This window comes from Canis lupus, chromosome 27 (assembly GCF_003254725.2).
Source record: "Canis lupus dingo isolate Sandy chromosome 27, ASM325472v2, whole genome shotgun sequence".
Taxonomy (NCBI): Eukaryota; Metazoa; Chordata; class Mammalia; order Carnivora; family Canidae; genus Canis; species Canis lupus.
In genome coordinates, this window is record NC_064269.1 from 11,994,884 (window position 1) to 12,010,371 (window position 15,488).

At 35.6% G+C, this 15,488-nt stretch overlaps 1 long non-coding RNA gene across 1 annotated transcript in view; it reads right to left on the reverse strand.

Annotated features, from left to right (window-relative positions):
* LOC112678158 (uncharacterized) overlaps window positions 1–11,570 on the reverse strand; it is a 36,543-nt gene extending 24,973 nt beyond the window's left edge. Inside the window, exons 1-5 of the long non-coding RNA XR_003147399.3 lie at window positions 11,499–11,570; window positions 9,068–9,139; window positions 6,766–6,848; window positions 4,850–5,032; window positions 1,847–2,004 (exon numbers count right to left, since the gene is read on the reverse strand). This is a non-coding gene — a long non-coding RNA (uncharacterized LOC112678158). The remainder of the gene's footprint in view (window positions 1–1,846; window positions 2,005–4,849; window positions 5,033–6,765; window positions 6,849–9,067; window positions 9,140–11,498) is intronic.
* Window positions 11,571–15,488: the final 3,918 nt, after the last annotated feature.

The following is a 15,488-nucleotide window of genomic DNA, read 5'->3' on the forward strand; positions in this document are numbered from 1 at the left end:
TAAAGTGCTTAGTACACTGTCTTGCACATTTTCAACACTCAATTAATATTAGTATGATCATCACTATCATTCATTTAAAAAATACTTTCTGAGTACCGGCTATGTGCTAGGTACTATCCTAGGTGCTTTGCACTCACTTTCTGAGTATCTGCTATGTGCTAGGTACTATCCTAGATGCTTTGCATTCACCAGGGGAAGAACAAGATCTTTGCCTTTTTGGAGCTTATATTCTAATAGGGGGACACAAACAAAAAACTGTAAACATCATAAGTGAGCAAATGACCTGGTGTATTAAGAAGTGATAAGTGTTATGGGAAAAGGAAAGGAAAGCAGGGTAAGGAGGACCAGAATACCAGAGGCCAGGGAATTGCTATATTATATAGTGTGGTGGCCTTACTGAGAAGATATTTGAGCAAAACCTTGAAGTAAATGAGAAGGCTGATCATGCAGATATCTGCAGAAAAGTATTCATGGCAGAAAAAATAGTTGATGAGTGTTCATAGTAGAGGGAGAGAGAAGGAGAGCAGTAGGAAATGAGGTTACTATTGCTCTGCATCTCTCTAGTTTGCGCTTCAGGGTTTTTTTTCCCCCGGGTCTGCTGAACAAATATTTCTTTCCTCTAATATGTTGGAAATATTGGGACAAGGTCTGTATGTATTTTTTTTGCACTACTAGTGTTTTGAAAATACACACTAAATGTGAACCTGATGGTGCTTGTTGAGTAAATAAGTATATATACAAATGCCCTTGCTTCAATTCTCTTAATTGTGTTTTGCATGTGGACAAAATGTTCTCAGTCTGTCTAGCCTGTAAGCTATGTGATGTCAGTGATCACTGATAGTATCCCAGAATCTCTCATGGTGTCTAGCATATGGAGATGCCCAATAAATGTATGTGGAATGAATGACTGAAGCCATAATTTTCTGGCCAAAAAATCCTATACATATATGATTTTATATATATGTATCTTTACATATATATACAGATATATTTTTACATACATATATAAAGATACATATATATAAAATCATATATATATATATAATACATGGATATGGAATTTTTACAAGTCAATTAAAAAATGTTAAATAGGCTTCGTGTTCTGTTAATTGAGAGTACAGTATTGGCAGGGACATGACTCTATTCTCTTCATGTCCCCAGACCCCTCACTACTTCCATCACTATACTGCCACCACCGCCACCACCCCCCACCCTGATATGACAACACATGAATGAGCAGCTATAAAGACCTGCCCCACCCATACACTTGACAACTGGGGGATGAAAACATAGTGATTGTATATGGTATTGTCATTTTTTCATCACAATACAACTTTCCTTGTTAGAATGGAGGTGCATTTATTGCCACATAAGATAAACCCTTGTCCTGAGAAATAGTATTAGTGCCCAGAGTCTATTGATTTTCTTAGTCTGTACATTGCCTGTTGTAATTTCCAAGCTGGCATATTTATGAACACTGAATATTACATTAGAAATTGTATTTTTTCATCTATATTACATTGCTTGAGAACATTGCTATAAATTTCAAATTTGTGCATCTAAAACATATTGCAAGTAAGATGTATGCTGTTCCCATTCCACTTAATATATATTGCACTGACAATGAATTAGCCAATAGCACGTTAGGAAGTTTTTTTTGGGGTAATTCACCCATAAGATCAATAGTGGAAAAGAGGAACCTCCAAGTCCAATTTAATAGTCTGGCAATGATTTTGTGGTGACCTTGACAGGACTCCCAGAATAAATAATTGCCATTTCCATCACTGTGTAAAATAGCTTGTTAGGTACAAAATATGTGGGTAGTTAGATATCATGAATTACTTACTGTTGGAGACCTTAGAGTGAGAGGATAATCTCCTATGCCAAAAGATGGAGGAGGCAGAAAGGAGTATTCAATCCTGAAGATGCTTCTAATCGCACTCAGAGAACAAAAGTTTTCAGCTAGGACTGTGGGAAAGTAGTGGCCACAAGGTAATTACATTTCTGGAACAAAGAAGGGTTAATGAAATGGGACCTTGTAGAACCAGTAAGAACATTATTAGAGAAGAGAGTCTTGAGAGCCAAGGCAAAGGGTAATGAGATAATGAAAGCATAATTCTGTACTGAATGTACAGAAGTCCTGAGGGTCTTAGAAAACGCATTAGAGGTGGATCTGACCTGGAAGACAGGAGAGGAGCTTGGGAAAGCTCCCTGTTTCTAGACGGACAGGCCACAGTGCCCCATTTGCTCAATCTTTTCAGGAGGTATGAAAATCCTACATCCTGCCACTTCCACTGTAGTGATTTTTGATGAGATTGAAAAAGTTTCTAGTTGACACAATTTATATCATTTCAGCAGCTACTGAATATTACATTAGAATTTTTTAAATCTATACTAGGTATTTTTAAAATCTATACTAGGTTTTCATACATTTCAGTACTTTTTAAGACATTCTTGTTCATGTTTCTTTCCTACCATCTCCATGACTAGCTTCTCTTTCATCTGTACATTATACAGATATTCTCCAAGTTTTGTCTTCCCTTTTTCTCGATCACACTCTTTTCCCTTGGGCAACCACATTCAGTCATTTGGTTTTGAATGACAGTGTATCCTGGTGACTTTCAAACCCAGTTACAGAGCTCATCTCTCTTGTTAATAAAGCTGAATTTCCAACCACCTGCTAGCCACAGATGTTTGTCTGCTTCTTGTAACTTAGGTTTATTACGTTCTCCCTCAAATGGATTTCTCCTTTTGTGTTTTCTATTCTGCTTTTAAGCACCACCATCCTAGTCTGCCTTTCACTTTGGCTTGCATCTCAAAATAATTTTCCTCTATACTCTGTGTCATTGATCCTATTTACTATATCTTTTTAATCATGCTACTTCATCCCTTCAGTTCCTACTGCTGCTTTTCTAATTAATATCTCATTCATATCCCAGTGAAATATTTTAAGAATTTCCTTACTCCCTTTCTATTCATTTATTGGTACATTTATTCAGTAAATATCGAATGCTATTATATGCCAGGTACTATTCTAGGTGTTTGTAATATAGCTGTGAACAAAACAGACCAAAAAATCTCTCCCATTAAAGAGCATATGCTACAGTGGGGCAGAGGGCATGATAAAAAAGAGAGGAAAATTCATAATATGTTAGAAAATAATGAGTAATATGGAGAAAAAAAAGCAGGGCAAGATGGAGTGTCAGAAAATACATTTTTATGTCCAGCAAAAATTTCATTGATAAGGCAGGTTTTGAGCACAACCCTGAAAGGAACTGAGGGAATGAGCCATGAATATATTTGGTGTGATAGCAGCAGTGGGGGCAGGCTTGATGTGTTCATTGTTCAGCAGTACCTTCCAAAGCAAACAGACCAAATTGGCTGTAATGGAGTGAATGAGGGGTAAGAGAAGAGAGGACTTATACTTTCATTCTGAGCAAGATGGGCCACTATTTCATTTATCAAAGAATCATATGACATCAGGCTCTGTTATCAATAGAAACTCCTCTAACTGTCATAACAAATCTAAGAGGCAGGTATTTTGTTGTCCTCCATTTTATAGATAAGAAATCCGAAGCAAAGGCACAATGAGATGTCTGGAATTTGACCCAAAGCTGCTTAGAGTCCATTCTCTCAGCCACCACACTATGCTACTGGAGGAACTTGAGTATAGAAATAATGTATTCTGAATTTTAATAAGATCACTCTGGGTGCTGTGTGGACAACAGGGCATCAGGTATAAGGTGAAGGCAAGGGACCAGTTAGGATACTATTTCAATAGTTAAGGCTAAAGTGATGATGCCATGGACTAGGATAATAGCCACGGACATTGGAGAAGGGCTAATTGCAATTCACTTTGGAAGCAGATCTGATTAGGTGTCTCAACAGATTCTACGTGTAAAGTGTCATAGAAAGAGAGAAATACAGTATAACTCCAAGGTTTATGGCCTGAGTAACTAGAAAGGTAGAATTGACATTTACTAAAATGGTGAAGGTGGGGGTATGAGAAAGAAGGAGGTGTGAGGGAAACATATTTGGGCTGGAGTATAGGTCATGATTTGTAGGTTTGACTTTGGAACATCTTAAGTTTAAGATACCCGTAGGCATCCAAATACATATGTTGAACAGGCAGTTGTATATATGATTTTGGGATCTGAAGAGAAATCAGGGTTAGAGATATAAATTTGGGAGTGTCAGTTGGACACAGGACTATGCTACTCAGGGAGTGAATATCGATGAAGAAGTAAAAGGGGTTCAAGGACCAAGTGCTGAGAAAAGTCCAAGATTTGGGAGATCAGAGAGTGCAGGAGTAAGTAGCAAAGGAGGTGAAGGAAGAATGTGGGCACAGAACAGAGACAGTGGTGTTGTGGAAGCAAGGAGAGGATAGTGTTTCTAAGGAGGGAATAATCAATTCTGTCAAATATAACTAATTGTTTGAGTAAAATGGGTACTGTCCTTAGGGTTAGGAATATGGACATCATTTGTGACCAAGAGCTATTCTGGTAAAGCAGTGGGTATGAAAATTTCATTGGAGTAGGTTCAAGAGAGAACGGAAGTGGAAGAGTCTGAGGCAGCAAGTTTAGATGACTATTTCAGGAGTTTTGCTGTAGCAGAGAAATAGTGTAGTTGCTAGAGAACATGTTACATTGAGATTCTTAGAAGAAGAGCTTGAGATGGAGATGTGGGTATCTGTGATTTATAGAGGGCATGCCTTGGGTTGACAGAATGAAGGAAGCCGGAGAAGGAAGAGGAAGGAGCTAATCAAGGATGAGATTTCAGCTGGAATTGGCTTTATCTTGATCCTGCAGGGTACTCTGGAGTATGAATTGTACCACAAAGTTGGTCCTACCTTGTTGCAAAGGGTTGGCTGTAATCCCATGTAATTCAGACATGAGTGGTGAGCTGTTCCCACTTGGAGGTGTGTAACCTTTTGGTCCAGGCAGCTTCCATTTGGCCAAGGACAAGACTCCAAAGATAAAGGCATTTGTGAACTATTAGCATCCAACATTGCAGCTGGAGATGGGTCCATCAGCTTGGTTTAAAAAAAAAAAAAAAGATCAAGGAGAGAAGCCAGTAGCATTCACTATAGGGGTCAAGAGAATTTATTTTAAGAGAGGAGATATTACAATGTGTTTCTCGTGGGTGGAAAGGACCTCATTGAGAGGGAAACATTAATAATTAATAAGGAAGAGAGCCATCAATCCCACCTCTGCAATTCAGCCTTTAAATTCCGACCATAAATCCCTATGTAGCATATGACAAGATTCTCTGAAAAATCATCCTCATCAGAAAACACCTAAAAATGCTAGCGAAATAAAAAACTTTAAAAATGCATTGCAAAGGGGGTCAAAAAGGTATAAACTTCCAGTTATAAAATAAACCCTGGGGATTAATGTACTGCATGGTGGCTATGGCTAATAATATTGTATTGCATATTTGAAAGTTGCTAAGAGAATAGATCTTAAAGTTCTCATTACAAGAAAAAACTTTGTAACTATGTATGGTGATGCATGTTAATGAGACTTATTGTGGTGATCATTTCACAATATATACAGATATCAAATCATTATGTTGTACACCTAAAGCTAGTATAATGTTATATGTTGATTGCACCTCAATAAAAAAATAAAATTGCAAAAATATCACCTGAAACTAATATAATGGTACATGCAAATTATATCTCAATTAAAAGAGAGAGAGAGAGAGAGAGAGAGAGAAATAGCCAAATATCTACATTGCTAAACGTGGAAACTTCAGAGGCCAAATGTGACATTTATTAAATTTCTTTTCTTTGAACCACTTAATTACCTTTCTGTGCCTCATTTTTTCATCTGTAAAATGAAAAAATATTAATAATAGTACTTAGCTGATAAGACTTTTATGAAATTCATGTAAGAGATATATGAATATGAATTCATATGAATGTATGAAGAATGCTCAAATAATGCCTGGCAGCTGTCCTCCTCTTTCCTCCCTCCCGTTTTACTTGTGGAGTGAAGAATAGGAAAAGAGAAAATAGGGAGTGGAGGAAACATTTATTGAAAGAAGGAAGAGGGGTAGGGGGATGGAGGAGGAAGGGAGAGGCAGTGGAGGAAGAGAGGGAATAATAATAGTTGGTATTTGCTGAGAGCTTTCTATGTGTTAAGCTCTGTTTTCAGTTCTTGATGTATTAAACTATTTTAATTACTATTTATGTATTTGCTCTTTTAATCCTTCATTAATATTTTAATCTTTTTGAATACTATTTCTTATAAAATTTACTTTGGACTAATCTTTTTATTTTATTTTTTATTAAGTAGGCTCCACACCTAGCATGGAGCCCCATCTGGTGCTTCAACTCATGACCCTGAGATCTAGACCTGAGCTAAGATCGGGAGTCAGCCACTTAACTGACAGAGCCACCCAGGCACCTCTGGACTCATCTTTTAGTCTTGGGAGGTAAGTACTATCATTAACCTTTTACTGCATGTGAGGAAACTGAGGTACACAATGGTTTAAGCAGTTTGTTCGAGGCCACACAATAGATCAGTGTAAAAGAACATGACCTATTAGAACAGGCTTCCTCTTCTTGGAGTGGGAGATGAAAAAGGGATAATGAGGAACATGACACTTGTTCTGAAATGACCATTCACTAGAGATGAATCAGGAAGAGAATGAGTTACTCAGCCGATAACGGATCTGCACAGGTGGAAAAGAGCCTGCAGAGTGAGTTCATTTATAGAATCTCTGCTGTGCTCAAAGTCACTCTTTCCCTCCCACTCTCACCTCTGGTCCTTGGATGAATGAGACTTCTGCTCCTCTGTCCTCCTTGCTTAGAATTTCCCTCTGAAGTGGTTGCTGGTTCTCTTCTGTAAAGGTAATTTTGCTAGGTTTGTCCCACCTATCCTCAGACATGCCTGAATCCTAGAATCACTGTAGCTTGGTTCAAGCTTCAGTGATAAAACTTAAACTTAAAATATGCATTTTTGGTGAGAAGAGAATACTGGATGTCATAAGGGCTTTTTGTTCCAGAAGATCAGCAACCATTTTTTAGAGTACTATGTTTACAGTCTACTTTCCTGATCTAGTAATATAAGAAATGTAAGAATACTTTATGCCCCTCCAAACTCCCTACATACTTTTAGTCTAGTATTGATAAGTCATTATTGCTTATATTATTTTCATGAGGTTCTACTTCTAACAGACAAGGGTATTTCTCTTCATTTTTCAAGCCCCTGATATGGTTCCAGCATATATATATGAAACTCAGTCAATAATCAATGATAGGTTTCAATTTTGAAAGTTCTCAAAATTTCTAGGCAATGGATTTCACACAGTCAACTTTAAGGGGATTATTCTTCAGGAAGAATAAAATGCAATTTAACAAAAAGCAGAATGAAGTATAACACCTGTGATTTGGATTTAGTGAAATATTTGTTTTCAGTTATCAGATATTTGAACTAGAGCTGTGCTTACAACCTGTTTCTGTAGCATGTGCTAGGGAAAAGGAAATTCCCTCAATCATAAGAAACTTTTTGGTGGATGAAGCTGACATGAATTTCTAAAAATAAATTTCTTGGGGCATCTGGGTGGCTCAGTTGGTTAAGTGTTTGATTTCAGCTCAGGTCATGATCTCAGGGTGCTAGGATCAAGCCCCCACATTGGGCTCCTTGCTCACAGGGAAACTGCTTCTCCCTCTCTTCCCTGCTTGTGCTCTCTTTCTCTTTAAAATAAATAAAATCTTTAGAAAGATAAAAATAACCTTTTCTTACCATTTGTTTTGCAAATCTAGTCTCCAAAAAGACTAGTTTATTCTACCGATGATAGAGGTATAAACTTTATAGAATATAAGTCATAATAAAATGAGGGAAAGTACATAGCTCAATTCAACAATTATCTTTTGAGTATCTCCTATGTATAAGGACTGTACTACTTGCTGGAAGTATAAAGAAAATAAACATGAGCTCTGTCATAGGAAAGTTGGCAAGAAAGACATGTATGAAGAGGTTTTTTCTAAGAGAAGTAGATGACACAATTGGAAAACAGGGACAGTAGAAGTTCAGGAAAGGTTAGTAAAAGAGTAATTTTGATTGAGCTGAGTTCTAAAGGATGAGTAAGAGTCACTCAGTAAGGAAGGAGGGGGAGGATGTTCCTCAAAAAAGAAACAATAGAATAGAATAGAATAGAATAGAATAAATAGAATTATCTCTATTTGGAATGATCTACCTTTGGTTTTACTAAGCTCTAAAAGATGAGAGGCTAGATGATGAGTGAGAAGACTGGAGTCATAAATAGTCTTCACATCTTAGAGATTATCAGATATCATGCTAAAGAGTTAGGCCCTGGCATGTCCTATAGATATTGCTCTGCAATGATAAAAACATGTTAAAGACATGATTAAAATGGTGTCATAGATTAGAGTGCCAATCAGTGCAATAGGGAGACCAGAAGAGATCTACATTCATTTGTAGAAATTTAGGTTATAATAAAATTGGTATTTTTAAATCCATGGGGGAATGTATAACCTACACAATAAATAGTGTGTGGAAAAATTAGTTATTGATTAAGAAAAAAGGAAAAGTAGACTATTATCCTAACCATCCATAAAAGTAAGCTTCAGGTGAGTTAAGCAGCTGAGTACAAAAGAAATTATAAATGTATATGAAGAGAGATCATACTGAAACAAATTTTTAAAAATAAAATGGGAGGTGGAAAAGGCCTTTTAAAATAAGACATAAATACCAGAAGCCATAAAAGAAAAAGATTGACAGATATAACCTCATAAAAATTAAAAATTATCCCTGAACAATGAAAAGCATGATAAGGTTAAAAGATGAGTAACATACAGAGAAAACTATTTGCAGCACATTTAATGGATGACTGATTATTGTGTAGATTGTATACAGAGCTTCTATAAATCATTCAAAAATAGAAATATGGGCAGAGGTTGTAAATAGGCAGTTTATAGGAGAAATATAAAAGGCCAATAAACATGAAAAAAATGCTTATCAATACTAAATTAGGTAAAAATGAATAAAATATAAATAACAGAAAATTTTGGTGGGAATATTGAGAAACAGCTACTTACATACATGGCTGATGGTCATGTAAATTTTTGGAAGGCAATTTGTCATTGATATGTCCAAATATATAATTCTATCTGGTAAAAAAATAAAAAAAAATTCTCTCTGGTGATTTCTGTTTGGGAAACAAAGCACTTCCAAGTAAGCTGGTTCTACCTACAATTACAGAGGGGCGATGTGTGACTAGCTATTCTAAATGTCCGTAGAACATTCTATTTCTCTGGCCACAATGATTGATAGTGCAGAAGTGGGCATTTGGCCTAAACTAATCAAAGCAGGATCTCAAGACTCTTGCTTAGAATTCAGAGCCAAGGCCCTTTCTCTATTCTTGCTGGAAGTAGATGGGAAACATGATGCTCTGTGTTGGCAGCTGACTGGGATTCATGAGGTGATTTATCCTTGGGAAGAAGTAAATATTAGGGAAGGCAGAAAAGATGGTTGGTTGTGAAGAAGTGGAATCCATTGTTTCAAGTCTTTCCTAATTGATACATGTGCATATGCTTTAGCTGAGTAGTTTAATTTCTATGAATCTACAGTAAATAAATACAGTAAATAAATACTTGGGCACATGCAGGACTGTTTATAATGAGTGAAAAATTGGAAATAATCTAAATGTCTATCAACTGAAGAGTCAGTAAATAAATTATGGTAGATTCACACATGCAGCTATTGAACAGAGCGAAGTAGACCTCTATTACTATACATATACTTTCTCTCTCTTTCTCTCTCTCTTTCTCTCTGTTTTGCTCTCTCTCTATATATAGAATGTATATATAAGTAGACCTAAATAGATCTAAATAAACAAAAAGAGGACTGTGTGCCCACCAAACACTAGTTATCTCTGGGGAGAGGAATGAGGTTGAGGTTGGGGGATGATCAAATGGGACTTTCATTGTTCACTCCATATATTTGGTAATATATTGCCCAAGTAATATTACCCAGTACACATTACCCAATATTAACTTATTACATAAGTAATTTTAAATACATATTTTTCTTTAAAAAATGGAATACTATGCTATATTGAAAAGATGTTATGCTTTTTTTCCCCTGTAGACAATTGGTTCTAAACTTTGGTCTGCAAAATGACCATCCAAGGTGTTTCTTAAAAGTAGAGTTTCCTGGGCCCGACCCTCAGTGGACTGAATTGTTGGAGCATAACCTGAGTATCACCACTGAAGTTTTCAGAGCACAACTAGATGATCATTTAGGTGCTATGCTGTGTAGAGTAGGAATTTGAGTGGGACATAGCCAGATTGGGAGACACATTTAGAGCACTGTGGTTGTTTAGGTGAAAGATGAGGGCTTGAACAAGAATAGTGCTAGCAGGATAATGAGATAATCTGGGTTAAAGAATTTGGAACATTATCTGACACAAAGCAGACATTCAATAAATAAATATTAGCCTAAACGTTAGCCTCCACCTAACTACATGCAGAAAAATGAAATTGGCCCCTATCTTACACCGCTCATAAAAATTAATTTGAAATTGATTAAAGATTTAAATATAATATATGAAACTACAAAATCCCAAAAAGAAAAAAACAGAAGAAAAGCTCTTTGACGTTGGTCTTGCCAGCAATTTCCTTGATATGACACTAAAAGCTCAAGCAACAAAAGCAAGCATAAACAAAAGCAAACATAAACAAAAGCAAACAAACATAAACATAGCAAACTATGTAAAACTAAAAAGCTTCTTCACAGAAAAGGGAACAATCAACAAAATGAAAAGGTAACCTATTGAATGGAAGAAAATATTTGCAACTTTGGGTCTGTAAGGGGGCTAATCAAAATACATAAGGAACTCATACAACTCAATAGCAAAAAACCAAACAACACAATTAAAAATAGGAAGAGGAACTGAATAGACATTCTTGCCAAAGAAGGCACATGGATGGCCAACATGTACATGAAAAAGTGCTCAACATCTCTTATCACCAGGGAAATGCAAATCAAAACCACAATGAGATATCACTTCATTTACAAGGCTATCATCTAAAAGCCAAGAGGTAATGGCAAGGACGTAGAAAAAGGGAACCCATGTACATGTTGGTGAGACTGTAAATCAATCACTATGGAAAACAGTAAGAAGGTTCCTCAACAATTAAAAATAGAAACACCATATGATCTATCAACCCCACTTTTGAGTATATATCCAAAGGAAATGAAAACAGGATATTGCAGAGATACCTGCATTCTCATGTTCATTGAAGCATTATTCAAAAACCAAGACATGGAAATAAGCTTAATCATCCATCAACAGATGAATGGATAAAAAATATTATATAGATATACATAATATACATATATATACACATACTCTTATATTTAATCATATATATAAAATTATGTATTATATTTAATATATATATAATGGAATATTACTTAGCCATTAGAAAGAAAGAAATCCTGCTATTTGTGATGATTTGGATATACCTTGAGAGCATTATGCTAAGTGAAATAATTCAGGCAATAAAAGACAAATACTGCATGATATCACTAATATATGGAATCTAAAAAAGCTGAACTCAGAGAAACAGTAGAATGTAGAATGATGGTCGCCTGGGAGTGGGAGTGGGGGTGGTAAGGGAAGTGGGGATATATTTGTCAAAGGGTACAAACCTCCAGTTAAAAAATTAACAAGTCCTAGGGATAATGTATAGCCTGGTGATTATAGTTAATAATACTGATTATATACTTGAAAGTTGACAGGAGAGTAAGACTTAAACGTTCTTGCTGCAAAAAAGAAATGGTAATTATGTGACAAGATGGAGGTGTTAACTAATAATGCAGTGGTAATTATTTTACAGTATATAAGTGTATCAAATCAACAAGTTGTATACCTAAAACCTAACACAATATTACATGTCAGTTAAAAAGAAAAAAAGAAATCTACATTTAAGATACAAACGTTATAACCAATAAATGTTGTTTTCAAACCCTAAAAAAAAAAGTTAGCCTCCACTGTTAGCACAATCCCTATAACTACTACTATAAAGGATTCTAAAAACATTTTAAAATCAAATCAGCAAGTAAGTAAGACCATAGGAGACTTTAAGAAGATTTTAAGTGGACCTAATTATTATATGCATAGTATTATCAACATTAATATTTTTATTTTTATATTGGTATATACATTTACGTAAAGTTCTATACCATGCAAACACAGAACATTCTTCCTTTTCTTTTTTTTTTCATTCTTCCTTTTCAAGTACTCATGGACCAGTGTCAAAAAATTGACAAAGATAAGTACAATAAACTAAAAAAAAAAAAAAAAGGAAAAAATATACAAAAACATTCTTTAATAAACTAGAAAAACTAGAAATTAATTTTAAAAATCTCAAAAAATGAAAGCCTTTATCTCTTAGGAAGTAAGATATTCTTTTCTAAGCAACTCTTGGTTCAAACACAAGATCTAAATCAAAATTGCAGACCCTCCAGAAACTAATGAGAAGAGAAAACCTTGTGCACTGGCAGCTGTGGGGCACTGCTGAACGGTGTTAACAGGAGATACAACCTAAAGGCCTATATCAAAGAATGAAAAAAATAGAATTAAGCATTCAACTCAAGAAGTTTGAAGAAAACAAAATAAATGAAAATATAATGTACGGGAAAAATAGTAGAGGTATAAGAATAAATCAGTAAATTAGAAAATAAGTAAATGGCATAACTAATAAATAAAAGCAAAAGATTATTCTTTGAAGTCAATGATAAATTAGATGAAGGGAGGCCTACCTGAGCCAAAAGAAAAAAAAAAGGTAAAAGTGAAAATATGAATAATAAAGAATGGTTAAAGGGTAAATAACCATGAAAACAAAAGAAGTTAAAAGGCAAGGGACTACTTTGGTGAAATCTTTGCAAACAAATAGAAAGTTTGGTAAAAATTACATATGTCTAGGAAAATGCAATTTATCATAAGTTCAGAAAAAAATTGATATTCTAAACAGATTGATTTTCATGAAGGATATAGAATTGTCAAGGAGCTCTTCTTTGGTAAAACCTCCAAAGTGTACCTTATCTTTAAAATGAAGATAATTCCAGAGCTATTTAAACTGCTCCAGCTCATAGAAAAATAGGCATACCACTCTATAACAAGTGTAACAAAATCTGGCAAATAATGCAGAAAATAAAAACTTTGAATCAACCTCATTTACCAATATTGAGGCAAAATCCTAAGTTAAATGTCAGCAAGGAGAGTTCCACAGCACATTAAAATAATGAGACAACATGATTAAACGGAGTTTATTCCAGGAATAATATGAGAAGAAATTTCTCATATTTCTTTAATATGAGAGGAAAATCATATGACCGTTGTCAGCTATGCTGAAAGACATTTGACAAAATTCAACATTAATTCTTGATAAAAGCACTCAAAAGTGGAAAATAAACAAAATAAAGTCCAGAAATAGATCTAGGTGTACAATGACAATCATATATGCTAAAGGTGGCATTTCAAATCATAGAGGAATAAGATATGCTAAGTTCACTGGGGCAGTGGTACAAGGATCTTTATAGCTATTCTTTAAATTCTACATATATGCTTTATACATATGTCTCTATATGATATATTCAAAGTAAAATAATATACATGGTGAGAATCCTGTTTTAGCAAACTAAGGGGACTTTTGGCTATTACACAGCTTCCTTCATCTATGAATATAGGAGTTTGTTACCTAATGTACAATGGGTTCCTAGGATCAGTAAGAAAAACATAGGAAATCGAATAGAAAATAGGCGAGACACATAGACAATTCATAGAAGGGAAAATGTAATGGCTATTAAGTGTATAAAGAAATGTTTGTCCATATCATTTATCAGATAAATTAAAACCACAAAGGAATATTGGCTTATAGCTCTCTGCTTGGCCAGCCTTAGGAATTGGATAAATGCAAAATGCTGATGAATGATGTGAGAAAAGAAGGTTCATGAGGGCAGGGACATCATCTCTGTTCATTTTTGAATCTCCAGTATAATTAAGATGGTTTGCGGTCACAGATGCCAAGTTAATCAAACCTCCCTGTACCCATGTGCTTGGGTGGTCCCTTTTCATACTGATTCTGGACTTGACCGTGTGACTTGCTCTGGCTGCTGGGAAAATCATAAATGTGATTCAGTTAGAGATTTGCAAATATTTGTGCCTTGGGGCTTATTTGGTCTTGCTGCTTTTTGGACCCTGAGAAGGCTATGTGCAGAAGCCCAAGCTAGGCTCCTGGATGATGAGAGACCTCCAGGGAGCTGCTGAGGCTCTGGTGGTATGATAGAGCCAGCCCGCGGATGACCTGGAAGAGCATGGGAGAGGCCAACAGAAATCATCTAAGATTAGCAGAGAACTGCTTAGCTGAGCCCAGCTTAAAATGTTGATTTACATAATCACAAGCTAGACAAATGGTCATTTTTAAGCCACCAAGTTTTGGGGTAGTTTGTTATGCAGCAAAAGCTAGCAGCTATACAAGCTTAGAGAACGGTACCTGGCAGATAAAAGGGGCACTTAATAATATTTTGTTGAATAAATGAATGAAAACATCTTTCAAAGATATAAATATATCTAAAAATGTATTTAACACATTAGAATGGGTGGCTTTGTGGGGCAAGAGAACATGGGAATGGGGAGAAGGAAATGTAGGGAAGAAAGTGTCAAGAATTTCGAAGGCCAGTCTAGGTTGTGATCCTGGAGACCCGGGATCGAGTCCCATGTCAGGCTCCCTGTGTGGAGCCTGCTTCTCCCTCTGCCTATGTTTCTGCCTCTCTCTCTCTCTTTGTCATGAATAAATAAAATCTTTAAAAATTTTTTTTCGAAGGCTCTAGGGTCTATTCACAGAAAAAAGGAAGGCTCATAGATTCAGAGGGAAGATGATTTACATTTTGTACATGTTGAACTCAGAAGTTAGTGGAAAACCTAGATGGAGAGGAAGGTAGTAAAACAGTTGCAGTATTTACTCGATTTTGTGTTTTTTAGTCTGTGATTGAAAAGAGATGGAACAGGAAAATAAGAACAGGGTGGCTCCTATATTTAGTCTCACCAATTATAAAACTACATTGAACAGTGGAATATATTTAGCCCCAGGTTGCCCAGCTACAAATATGGTTATTCCCTCTTGTGAACAAAGATTTGCAACCTCTGAAAAAATGCAAAGACCATCCTATAGATTTAGAAGAACTACTGGCTAATACATATGTAATTTTGTCCAGACAGCACAAGTAGTTGTCTCTGAGTATCCACCTGTGACCGCTGGGAATAATCATTCAGATGTACACATCCTTGAATGTTTTAAAAAATACAGATCTGGCTCCTTACTGAAGGTCATCAGAAAGGATCACAGACTTTGGGGTCGAAGTGTTAGTTCTGCAATCTTGGTCTCACCAGCCTCTCAAAGGCTCACTTAAAACAGGGATAACAATTCTTTCTTTGACAACTCGCAGCTTTGT